The sequence below is a fragment of the Protopterus annectens genome, chromosome 16.part0 (assembly GCF_019279795.1).
Source record: "Protopterus annectens isolate FY-2018-M chromosome 16.part0, PAN1.0, whole genome shotgun sequence".
In the NCBI taxonomy this organism is placed as follows: domain Eukaryota; kingdom Metazoa; phylum Chordata; order Ceratodontiformes; family Protopteridae; genus Protopterus; species Protopterus annectens.
Genome location: NC_056750.1, coordinates 675,974,367 through 675,987,604, shown reverse-complemented (window position 1 = coordinate 675,987,604; position 13,238 = coordinate 675,974,367). Strand labels below are relative to the sequence as shown.

Below are 13,238 nucleotides of genomic sequence, written 5' to 3'. Positions count from 1 at the left end.
TAGTAACCAACATAAAATTCTACTGAGGGTGCGTAGCCTCCCCTACATCATACGTGAAGGGAAAGTATTTTCTGAAACAATAAAAGATATTCTGAACAGCAATATGAATTTCATGACCTGTAACAGGAAGCAATGAACAATAAGAAATTGAAAGGCTCTGAAAGGTTTAAACACACTAAAGTACATCCTGATGATATTAGGAATAAAGATAACTCTGGGATCAGTTTAGCTGCAATGGAAAGTGAAGCTGCACTTACCTGAGAAGACACTGAACTCGTTTACTGGCCATGTCCGCATCAGACAACATAGCAACATTGGGATGTTTAAGACAATATGAGTAGGGGACAGCTGAAGTGCATAAATTAGTGTACCACACAGATTTGCAATTAATTATACGTGAGGGCACTGTATGGGACCCTCTTTTTGAAAAGTGATTTACTAGTATGTGGAGATGAGACAGCTTGGCAAAGGAGAATGCTGAACTGCTTGGCGAGATTTCTGAAACCTACTCAAAGTCTGACAAACTGCCCTGCACCCCCTCCCTCAATGCTGTTGTTCAGCTCTACACCCCCCTTAACATGTTAATCTGTTGTGCATATTGCACCCCCACAATACATATCTAATAAAGGGAAACCATAATGGACTAAGCAACTATCATATACATGCACCTACACTACTCATTTCAGAGTAATGTGCATAACCTCAACTAGAAAAGGCTCCCTTTTTTTTGTCTGCTAGACAAAAGTCATTGAGTTCACACTTCCAGCCACATCTTAAATCCTTCACCGCAACCCTAAATCTGCTAACAAGTATACCAATGGGCTGGTCTCCTTCCACACTACCCTTCTTCAGCTTACTTTAATCTACTGTACCCCCTCTTATTCTTCTGTATCTGTATGCCATTTGTCTTAAGTGCATATCTTATCATATATCGAAGCATCAGAGACTATCCATGTGCAACTAACAGTGGGTAAAACTGCCTTCCAGTTTATAGCCTGCTACAGACCACCCTCCCAAACCCAGGAACCCCACTCGGCCTTCCTGAGAACACTGGAAAATATGAAGGTCTCTCCAAACACCATTATATTGGGCGACTTCAACTACCCAAACAGACTGGGAGCATTACTCTAGCTCCAACACCCTAGCCCAAAGGTTCCTAGAATTTATAAACTCAAATGCTATGGAACAACTTGTTACCACTCCTACAAGAGGGGAAAACATACTGGACCTGATCACCACCAACATGGGGACTCTATGCTCCAGACCAGAAGTGTATCCCTCACTGGTAAGATCAGACCATAAACTAATCTCACTGGATATTCACATCCCGACCCCACCCCCTGCCCAGAAAACCACAGTGAAAAACTTCTCTAAAGCAAATTTTACACTCCTCAAAACCGAGGTGGAATCCTTCAAAGCCCCCAGGCCTGTGGAAAATACAGCCCAGACCACAGAATCCTTTTATAAACGCATTCTATGAACACCTTCAGGAATGCATGGATCATGCGATCCCAAATAAAACCAAGACCCAATCCTCCAAAGGCAGACGTCCTGTCTGGTGGACCCCAGCCATAGACAAACTATACAACAGAAGGAGGAAGCTACTAAATGATAAAGCAAAATCCCAAAAAGGGAAGGCATCACTGATCAGTATTAGCAAAAAACTACGGGCACACATAAAATTGTCTAAGGCCAGCTTCGAGAGAAAAATTGCACAGGACACTAAGGATAATCACAAGGCTTTCTTTAGTTATGTTAGGAACCTGGGTGGTAATTCCCAGATATGCTCAGAATTAGTCCAAAATGACAAAAAATACACCGAACCCACAGACATTGCCAACATCCTAGCTGACAGGTTCAGCGCAAACTTCTCCCCCCCTCCCCACCAAAAGGGCAAATATCTATCCCAGCAGAGTGCTGCCCCCCTGACATCTCAGATGCTCAGGTAAGAGCCGCCTCTCCAAAGCAAAAAACACAGCATCAATGGGACCAGATGGTGTCCCGGGCTGCGTCCTACATGAACTCAAAGAAGAGCTAAACCCAAACATAAAACTACTGTTCAATCTCAGCCTTACTATAGGATATGTGCCCAAAGAGTGGCGTACAGCAACAGTGGTCCCTCTCCATAAAGGTGGTGCCTCAACGGATCCTGGAAACTATCGCCCAATAAGCCTGACTAGCTTGGTCTGCAAAGCTATGGAAAGGATCATCATGGACTTCATAAATAAAGATATTGGGGACCTGCAAACACTGGATCCTACCCAGTTCGGCTTTGTTAAGGGCAGATCCTGCCTCTTAAACCTGGTTGATTTCTTTGAAACAGTCACCAAGGCCATTGACGAGGGGAAGGTGGTCCACACAGCCTACCTGGACCTCGCAAAAGCCTTCGATACAATACCCCACTCGGGCATTATAGATAAGCTCACCAGCTTAAATATAAACCCCTATGTCACTAGATGGATTGCAAACTGGCTCAAGGACAGAACCCACATGGTTAGAATTGCTGAAGCCATGTCAGACTCCAAACCAGTTGCAAGTGGTGTCCCACAAGGCTCAGTCCTGGGACCTCTCTTGTTCGGTATATATTTCTCGGAGGTACAGGCCAACACGGAAGGACTGTGGCTGACCAAGTTCGCAGATGACTGCAAACTGGGTGCCATAATCGACTCTCCAGCCGACACAAGCATCCTCCAAAAGGGCCTCATAGAAACAGACAACTGGTGCCAGTGCCATGGCCTCAAGCTAAATGCCAAAAAGTGTATAGTCATCCCCTTTGGCAAAAACAAAGTGCCCACAAATTACCACATAGGTGGAAATCCATTAAGTACAGAAGAAGTAATTAGGGACCTGGGGACCCAAGTTGATAGCAATCTCTCATTTGACAACCACGTGGACAAAGTGGTTAGAAAAACATTTTATATAGCCCACCTAATCATGAAGGGATTCACATCTAGATCAGGGGAGGTCATCGTGCCTCTTTACTCATCCCTCATCAGGCCCATAATTGAGTACAATGCCCCTTTTGGGATGTACCTTACCAGACACCTGCAGCAACTGGAAAGACCCCAAAAGTACCGCACCAAGAGGATCAAAGGGCTCAAACAGATGCCATATGCTGCCTGGTTAAAGAAACTCCAGCTCTACTCAGTGGCATACCGCCTGTTCAGAGGCGATCTGTGCCTGACGTATAAAGCCATGTCCAACCCGGAATTAATGGACATGCTGCACCTCAGAAAATCCAAATCCCATCGAGCTACGCTCCGAGAGACTTGAACCTCAGCACTGAAATAAATAGGACATGCTGGAGGGACAGATTCATAACCCAGAGGCTCCCTTCACTCTGGAATAAAATCCCAGTCCAGGTTAGGCAGAGTCCCTCATTGACTCTCTTCAAGAGGAATCTTGATGAGTGGATGGGAGATCGTAGGTTTACCCCGGGTATCACTTCTGTGTCACTGTTAGATAGAGGCACAGTATACTAACCTCGAAAAAGGGCATAGCAAAATAAATTTAAAATGGGTGGCGAAAGCCAAACACATTCTGGCTAGGCTTATAAATGCCCTAGGGCAGATAGCCTAGTATGAACCTATGAACCTATATCTCAAGTCAGGATAAGATTGCTGCTTTTGCCAGTACAGCGATGGCTTTATTCTTGTATTCAAGCATATATAATGCGCAGCAAAGAACTCTATTTGCACTTTCATCTACGTTCTCAATTATCCTGCTGTCATTCTGGGCTGCAAATGATTTGCCATTATTAACTTTGTAATTGCTTTCACCAGTCAGTCAGTATTCTGCCCTACACTAAGAAAATACATTCCTCGAGTATACGCTCACTAAATATATAGATTCCTAAAAGAGGAAAAACAGTCTTTGCATGCAACTCTCATGCCAGAATGTTGCTAATGACAAAACAGAAGCAAAAATAATGCACCTTAAAAAGCAAAACCACTGTAGTTATGGTTTTACTAACATTTCTTCCAATGAGGTGCCCCCCACTGTACTTAATACTGCAGTGCTTTGAAAACAATATAATAAAGGTTATTACAAAAATTTGTAATGTAGTATACGAACATATGGATATTTAAATAGGAGACATTAGACAGAAAAGTGTTTTACATCTTTCTGGTGAACACTCACAATAAAGATTTAAGAGTTGTCTTTACTGAGCATCCCAGTAGGCATTACAAATATCACATGGTTTAAGAAGTGAATGTTTTTGAATTATTCTAAAATGCAGCAATAGTATCTTTAATTCAAGATTATTTTTTCAAAAGTAAAGTTGCCTCTATTGTTTCACTTGCACAGCTTACAAGAAGCAGTCAAGTTATTCTTTCAAAGAAAATAACCTCCAACCACAGTCACCCCAAATTCTCTTGTTGCAGAGAAGTTTGCAGGAAACCAAACATTATGAATACAGAAAATTGATTTCTTCAGTACTAGTCTAGTAGCCAAGAAGCCTAAAAGGGTGCAGTGTACCATATCTCAACATGTCACAGGAGACACCAATAAGGTATTTAATACCTTGACTTTTCAAGAAAAACACAAACAGCAACAAGGGAGACATTCAATAATTACTATAAAGAAAAAAGATGCTGATTTAGCATGAGCCTACAATAACATCTTTCATATATACAGGACCCAAAGCTTAGTAGAAAGTATAGATGCTCATGTTACTAAGATAGCAAATAAAAGTACATTTTGAGAGTTACAATTAGTCCATAGATTTGTAGACAGAATGTAAATCTGTAAAGAGCCTAGCCAAATTTCCTAACTGTCCCAAGGCTTGCTCAGGGTCATGCAGAAGGAAATTGAAGGCTGTGGGAAATCAAACAATGTACCACAGGAAACAGCTCAACAAATGCTCATAGCCATAATCCCAAGCACTAACCGCCAGACACATTCATTGATAACAGACAGAATAACATATAAGAAATTATCAGAAAAGGGGCAAGCTTTTAACAGATCTAAAACTATCTAAACATATAAATGTGTGCAGAACAACGGAAATTAAAATATAGATTTAATAGAATTAATATAAACTGGTGTAAGATGTGATACAAATAATTAAAAATAAATCACAAAGCAAAGCATGCTATATAGTATGCCCGTGAGAAAGAAATGTGATGTGCATAACTCTGGAGCAATTGACAAATGTGACAGAAGTGTCCAGAAAATCTGGTTTGTAAAAACTGTGGTACCTTTTTTTTTTTTTTTTTTTTTTTTTTTAACTCAGATGTGCAAAATGAGCACTTCATAAAAGTCTGCATGCTACTGAGGCAAGATGTGAATACAAAGATTTGTTGGCAGTGCTACAATGTAAAGAATATCTTCTATACATTTAAAATAATAAAACTATAGTATATCAAGACTGCCCAAAAGACTGATTTCAAGCCAAGCTGAATTAGCAAGAAAACTGTTGAATTTAAACTTAACAGAAGCACAGCGTAATGCTTTGTCAGAAAATACTTTTAAATCATTGAGCTTAATGGTACCAAAAGGAAAATGGTATACACATTACTTTAGACACCAAAGTAAAGGCACTTGGTCCAAAGCTAAAATGACTATAAATGGAGAAAGTATAAAATCCACTTTCAGACAGAATCACTGCATCACAGGGCAAATTGGCTCAAATGTTGGAAGGTTTGGCTTGTGAGACATCGGACAAAGAAAATGCATTTACAGTGTACAGGCATATTGCAGATGTGCTGTGTAGCAGTTACACTACTGCAGAGTCATCAAAAGTACTATACAGCCATAACAAGACTACATTGTATAATTATTCTGATAATTTATTAACACGTGAGAGCAGACCATTAGTAAAACAGAGGTTTAGGAGGCTTCCATCTCATCTGCACCATGGATTTTGAAGAAGTGCAGCTGCACAACTGAAGGGTTAGAACATATTGTGGGCATAACTGATGACCTGTTAGTATGGGTTTAGACAAACATGAGAAACTAAAGTAGTTGCTGATGATATAGAGAACACAATTTTATACAAAACAGCACAGTTTATGGAGCCTATTCTAACAGAGTGACTAAAGTCAGACTCAAAGAACGTCACAGCAATAGCACAACTGTCAAGGCTAGATTACAGACAGGCATTAATTAGATTTTTTGGAATTAATCCATTTTGCAAAGATTATTCCCAATATACGCAAGATAAATTGGTCTTACAAAACTTTAAGAGCAAAGTATAGAGAACAGAGCTACAAGTAAGAAAAAAATGAGATGCTCAAAAAACTTGTAACAGAAGCACCTACTTTGAAATAGTATGATGTAAACAAGCCAGTACGGCTGAAAATGGATGACATTCAGAATGATATATGAACTGTAATCTTCCAGTATGATAGACTAGTTGCCTAAAAGTCAATAACATTTTCAGATGCATAATATGCACTCAAAATAAATAAATGTCATCAATAGTGTGTGGATGGGAGAAATTTCAAAAATATGGCAAAGTATAATCACAAGCAAATTATAAAATCTTTAAAAGCATTTTCAGAAAGTCTTTGCACAAGGTACTTCCACTACAAATTGTTATCGAAAAAAAAGTCCTTGATATGCAACACAGCTGAATTACTTAGGTGGTGTGTGTTACATTGATCAACAGGCCTGCAGATTGCACACAAATTCACTCTGACACTTAGATTGATAGATTCTCTGCCCTCCTTAGCTATCCATTGGGTAATCTGACAACACCCCTTCTGAACAGAAATAAATACTTAATGCATTATAGGGCTAGGTATGCATTTGTTATGTTGTCTACAGAAATTATAATGCAAAATTTGAAACTGCTTATCCACAATTCATGGCCGCCTGGCATTTGTACATTGTCATGGGATATGGAAACCAATTAAGCTAAGGATAAATCGCGGAGACTACATTTTTAGTCCTGCTCTGGAAGTTGCCTATACTATGTTGCACACTATTAGACACAAAATGGTTGGAAATAAACAGTAATATGTACATTCTTTGCGGAATCCATTCAGTGTGTATACTGTACCATTAGGTTTAGGGGTATAGCCAAGTACATGCCACAGTTATAATTCAAAAAAAAAAAATCAACAATGAGATTAACTTAAGAACTGGAATAAGTATCATGGCGTGTGCTTATGTATTTTATTAAATGGTGGTTTCCCCATAATGCATCTCATTTTTTGCTCATATGTTAGATGTTTTGAACAATAACATGTGCTAGAATTTAATTTTTAGAAACTGGAATATTGATCACGTTTTCCACATTTAGTGAATTCTCCTGCCCTACAATACCTTTCTTTGTACAAGTCTGGGTTTTTTTGTACTGAATGTAGTATTCTGTCTAAACACTTGCAGCATTTGTGGTTGGGAGAACTATTTTCTGGAAGCTGGCATAAAATTCCAAAATATTCTGGTTATGAATCTGATCATTACACTAACTGAAATGTTTCATTCATTGTAATGTCTGGTAATTTTGAATAAAGACCTGATATAATAGAAGACCGTGCTTATAGCATGTAAACAGTAGCAAAGTACACAGAATGCATCCAAGTCCACATTAAGAGAATCATGTCTGCTTAAGGTGTATTTGAAGAAAATTTAAACATTATTTGCATAATAATAATACACAATATTTTGTACAATAGTTATAAAAATGCAGGTTATAAATAATTAGGAAAACAGGGCTGCAATACATTGAGGTATGCAACTAAATAATAGGGAGCCTACAGACATGAAATGTTTCTCACTTGGTCACTTGGCATACCTCTTTCTAAAATGGCAGCCGTAGTAAAGACCAAGGTAGGCCGGTCACGCATCCCAAGTCAAGTGTCTGATAATCTTGATGAACATTATAAATGTTACTAGTACCCAGCTATAATGGCATATATCTTGTATGAGGCATGCATGTTTTACCATCAATATGTATATTTTGTTAGAAAGCCTAACAGTATGGATGTGAAAAGTCTTACTCTTAATACATCATTTATGGATTTTCTTAGTTAAAGATTCAGAACATACCAGGACATTAAAATACTTGATATTAAATGGTGGAGTGCTGTGAACATGCCTCTGGCAGTACTACTTTAACTGATGGGGTATAAAAGGCCACAAAGATGACCTGTACAGAGATGAGCAGAAATAACAAAAATAGTAAAGAAAAACCTCAAGGTTTAAAATTTCCCGTTTTAAGCTGATGATGAAAAGGATCACTGAAACTTTACAAGGGTATTCATTAGTGTCTACAAGCACAAAACATTAAGCCCCCTGTCTCACAATATTATCAGGCTAGTATTGTGCTAGGGACCACAAGTGTAAACTTAACTCATGCCTACTGGGTAATGCTTGCTTACAACACTGCAACAATACCTTGACTTCTCCAAGTCCCAACACACACACACACACACACACACACGGGCATTTCTGATCTGTATGCATGAAGGGACAGTTTTGTTCATAAAGGTTGAGTCAAAAGTGTGTAGATGAGTAAATACATGAAATCTGTGTCTCGTCAGTCTGCCTGTGAAGGTGCAAGTGAGCTACTGTGAAACAAAATGAGCGAAGAAGTCTCATCTCTATCTGTAAAATTAACTTTATCTTGAATTTGACTGTTGCACAAAAAGGCAATGGAAGTTCAACAGAAGGCAGTCTAGGAGAAAAAGTAGTACTAACAGTTTCAGGGTGAACTCTTTATACCAATGTATAAAGAGCAACACATTAGCTGCTGCAATGAAATATGAAAATGAAATGGCACCACCCTGTGGTAACTCCAAGAAATTAGTCAAATAAGTGACTCACCAAGCCATTTTTTTTTATCTTAAAATATAAATAAAAATGAAACAAAAAAAAAAATGCCCATTATACCAAACATGTCAGCCAAATCTACAGGTGGACTACAGATATGTACTCATAAGGCATCACTAAGTGTAAAATGCACAATTTATTTTAAAATTTGTTGACTGGGGAAATCCCACTAGGCACAAAGGCCCCTTTTCAGCAGAAACCAAGGGAGAAAAGTTTCAGTACATGAAATACAATCAAAATCTTTTAACTTGTATTATATTAGTGTCAGGAAGAATACGATTAAAATAAATTTTACAATGTCAAACTAGATAAGATAGTAACTATACATACAGTAGTAAGGCTTCTTATACTCTTTACAGATTCAGTTAAATAACTACACTCTGTAATGTAGCATATGTCTTATTTACAAATGGTGGATAGCAAAAGGTTGATTTAATTTTACAATATAAATGAAATGCGGGTAAAAGAGAAAAGAGATGAGGGAGGCATAGGTAGAGGGTAAGGTGGGTGAAGAGAGAGACGAGAGATAGCTGGTAGAAGAGGAGAGAAAAGCAGAGGTATCAGTAGAAGAGAATGAAGGAAATTGAGAGAGTATCCCTATCCCACAAGGTGCAAAGAAATCAAAACCTGCAAATCGTAATGCATCAAGTTTAGAAACAATCAACTAATGCATTGGTTTAAAGATAGCACATGTGTTTAAGGCAATAAATGAACTGCTGCATGCATTTACACCAAATAAAAAGTGAGAGCTGGTGTTTTCCTTGGTTTACTGGCTTAATGAAACAAGTATTATATAGTGAATATAACAGAGGTAGTATTTGGTCAGCCAGCACACTTTACACCCACAGTATCAGAGCATGGATGCAAAACAATTTTAAACTGGGTGTTTACAGCATGTAAACAGGAATAAAGTACAAGGAATACATCCATGTCCACAGTATAAAAATAATGTCGACTCAAGCTTTGCATGCAATACATTCATCTCCAAATATATGTAAAGATAAAGGAGTCAAGAATTACTGCAAATCATAAATTAAAGACGAATACATAGCTGGCACCATCAATCTACTCTCTCCATCTGTGAGCATGATTAACAGCAGAGCTTCAGATCTGATGCATGGCTGTAATTGCAGGGTATAATTGCAGGTCTCTGTGAGGGAAGTTGACAGGTCATTCAAAGGATACTGCTACTAACCTTATATTAGCCACATTACTCTATGCTCTTCTTCCTTTGTACAGCACATTTCTGACATGATTTACTGTACATCTAGATCTGATCTGCTTGAAGTAGAAATTATGGAAGTTAATTTTCTATCCAGTGCCCACAGAGAGCTGCTCCTGTTTGACTACAAGTCAGCGTGAACAGCTGACCTCAGAACACAGGAGTCAATTACATTAAGTATTTTCAGCTTTGTTTGCAATTTTGCTGTCATTGTAGTAGAAATTGCACAGGGTGGAGAATATTTTCTTATCTCCTGGATCTGATATGTCAGCACATAATTTGCATACACTGCATCACTTACATGACTGCAGCTTCATTGCTCATGGAATTTGCATATAACAAGGACACTGTAGACTTAACTTTTCTGCCGTGGTTAATCAATGCATCAAAAAAGGGACAGTAGCTATGGCAAGTCAACATCAAGCAACTGAAGTGGTTGGTGTCTCATTCTTCACTCTGCATGAAAATGTGCAATTTTAATTAAAGTAAAAGGTAAAACATATAAATGCACCAGTAATATTAGTAGCAATACAGTTCTGCTTTGCCAGTACATCCAGCTGATTCTTCCAGATATGCACCAAGGAAAAATCTCTGTACTGTTGGCAGTTAATACCATCATAAAAATGTCATCTCTAGTCAGTCATTTCTGGTGCTTGACAGTAAGTCATTCACTGGCCATTTGACAATGTGCATTACTCGTGAGGCTGAAAGATGACCACCACCAGAGGAATATATGAGGCAAGAAGACTTTGGACTACAGTACATGAAGCAGTCCACTTAACAGTAAAATACTCAATATAATCGTGCACATCTTCAGGGTGCAGAGATGCTGACAAGTTTGTACTACTGGGCTGGGTTCGAGTCTCAGTCCGTCTACTGTATAACGTGAAAAAGTAGTAATTGTGCTTAGTTGGGTTAAGCAGTTAAATTGAGAGAGCTCCAAAATAGGCACACCTATGAGTTGTAGACAAGTCTTCAGTTAAGATTCAAGCTCAGTAGTTTACACGGTTATGCATTATTGCAACTGGAGGAATCAGCAATGCCTAGTTTATTGCCCTTGAGTGTATCCTTAAAAATATTTTTTGCTGGTAGGCTGGGGTCAACTTACATTACTCAAACACTACAGTTCCCGATTAAGATTTTATCACTTTAGGTTGCTCGACAGATTACATGCTCACCTTTGATACCAGAAAGTAAAATGAGGTGTATGTATTCCAGTACTGACACTGAAATGCAGCAAAAAAGGATACTACATTTCTCAGGTGCCAGCCATCAAATGAAGTGTTAAAGTGAGGTCTCACTCTGTCTTGTCTGGTGGCATTTCAAGATACTGTTAAAGATCTACCTCAAATGGTTTCCTTCCACCACAGCTAATGGGTCCTAGAAGGCTCATAATGCTCATTTCTGATTAAGTGCTTATTAATGCTGAGACATGGTACAACAGTTGTCTGTGTTACTGAGAGTTTTATATAACTATACTTACACATTCATTACTTATGGTTTAAATGTGAAATATAGATGGCCATGTTCTATTGCAGTGAATGAAAGTTTCTGAAAGCCTTTTTTCTTTTTTAGCTATCTCTTTCACTGTTAATTTTGTTTCATGTCTTGGGTTTGGCTTATAGCTAAAGAAGAAAATACTGCAAATAGATAAGCAATTGTTTGCTGAACAGTGAATATTGTAGTATATATAAATATTGACTGTTATATACTGAAAACTAGATATTACTAATATTCTGATCACAATATTATAAGGGGCTATTAGTGTAGACTTTTTTTCTGTTAAACCTTAAGATATATATAGCTCTGCTGTTCATCACCTGGTGATAAAAATGAACCATTACATTTGACCTGTGAAGAGGAAAAAAGTAAGGTGTGCTTAATCTCACCCATGGCACTGTTTTTTGTGACTTATTTTACACCAATACCAAAAAATACTGTACAATTAGTTTGGTAAGTGTGTAAATGTTCTGGAATGTGTACAATTTACATGAGCATCTGTGTGTGACAGAGATCCAAGATGGCCGACTTCTGTATGAAGCTCTGCAGAGTGGAATATTTTTTACTTTTACCATTACTAAACATCTTCAAAAATTATGGTATTAAGCATATTTGCTAACTCAGCTTTCCACAACAAGCTGAGATCAGAAAATGAGCTCTACCTCACCAAAGGTCATGCTGTAAGAATGGAAATGATTGTGATTTATATAAATGAAAAAAGAAAATAAAAATTATTGAAAAAAAAAAGAAAATTAGCTCTACAAAATCTACAGCAACTGAACATTCAGAGGAAAGACCTACAGCCAAATAGTTGCCTCTGTTCAAGAACTCTCAAACTGACCAATTTCATACCAAAACGGACTTTATTAAAGATAATTTTACAAAACAGATTCAATGAAGTCTCAAACAAAATAAATGGCACAGGAAATTACTTAAACAGCCTGGAGTATAAACTTAAGGAAGAAACCATCTGAATGATGGTTACAGAAAAATAGTGGATTATCTAAGTAAGTTGAAGATTTAGAAAACATAGAATAAAGAAATAAGAATTTTTCATGTGCCAGAAAAAAGTGGGAGAAGCAACATGATAAACATTTAAAGAGAACAAACCCAAAAAGGTGTAGCATTACTAAACTACTGTAAAACTGTAAAAAAAGTAATGCTTGCTGCTTAAATAAACCAACCAGTTAGATTATGAAAAATTAACTTTACTTCCAACTAATTGAGTGATTTCATCCTTTACAACCCAGGACTTCTTCAGAATAAATTAATAAAATACAAACATCCCTCAAGTATTAAAACACAGCTTGCAACTAATTGGAAACTAATAAAACAGAATGGTTTAAAGTGAGAGTGCTTTAAAAATTCTCACAACAAAACTGCCAAGTAAAATCCTTTCAAATATTTAAACCAAAACATCTAAACTCATGTCAAGAAATAGGTTAGATACAAAAATTATCAAAAACCCATTGTAATAAATATGTTCATGCACAAAGATCTCATTTTCAAAAGGGGTTGAATAGTATTCTGTTCATTAAAACCAGGTTTTTGAAAGCATATAATCTAAACTGCCACCTAACTTCTTGTACTTCTAATTTTACATTAATGTTTCTGCCTCTAGGGTTGTATTTTATCTGCTCTAAAATTGCAACTGAAACTTCTTAAAACTTGCACATATAATAGAATGCTTATATAGAGCATTTTTCTTATTTTCCCCAATTTCATAGTTGTGTTC

The 13,238-nt window shown here is 37.5% G+C and overlaps 1 protein-coding gene across 1 annotated transcript in view; it reads right to left on the bottom strand.

The window, feature by feature from the left end:
- Positions 1 to 13,238, bottom strand: part of CACNA1B (calcium voltage-gated channel subunit alpha1 B) — a 3,578,581-nt gene that overhangs the window by 3,436,385 nt on the left and 128,958 nt on the right. The window lies entirely within an intron of this gene.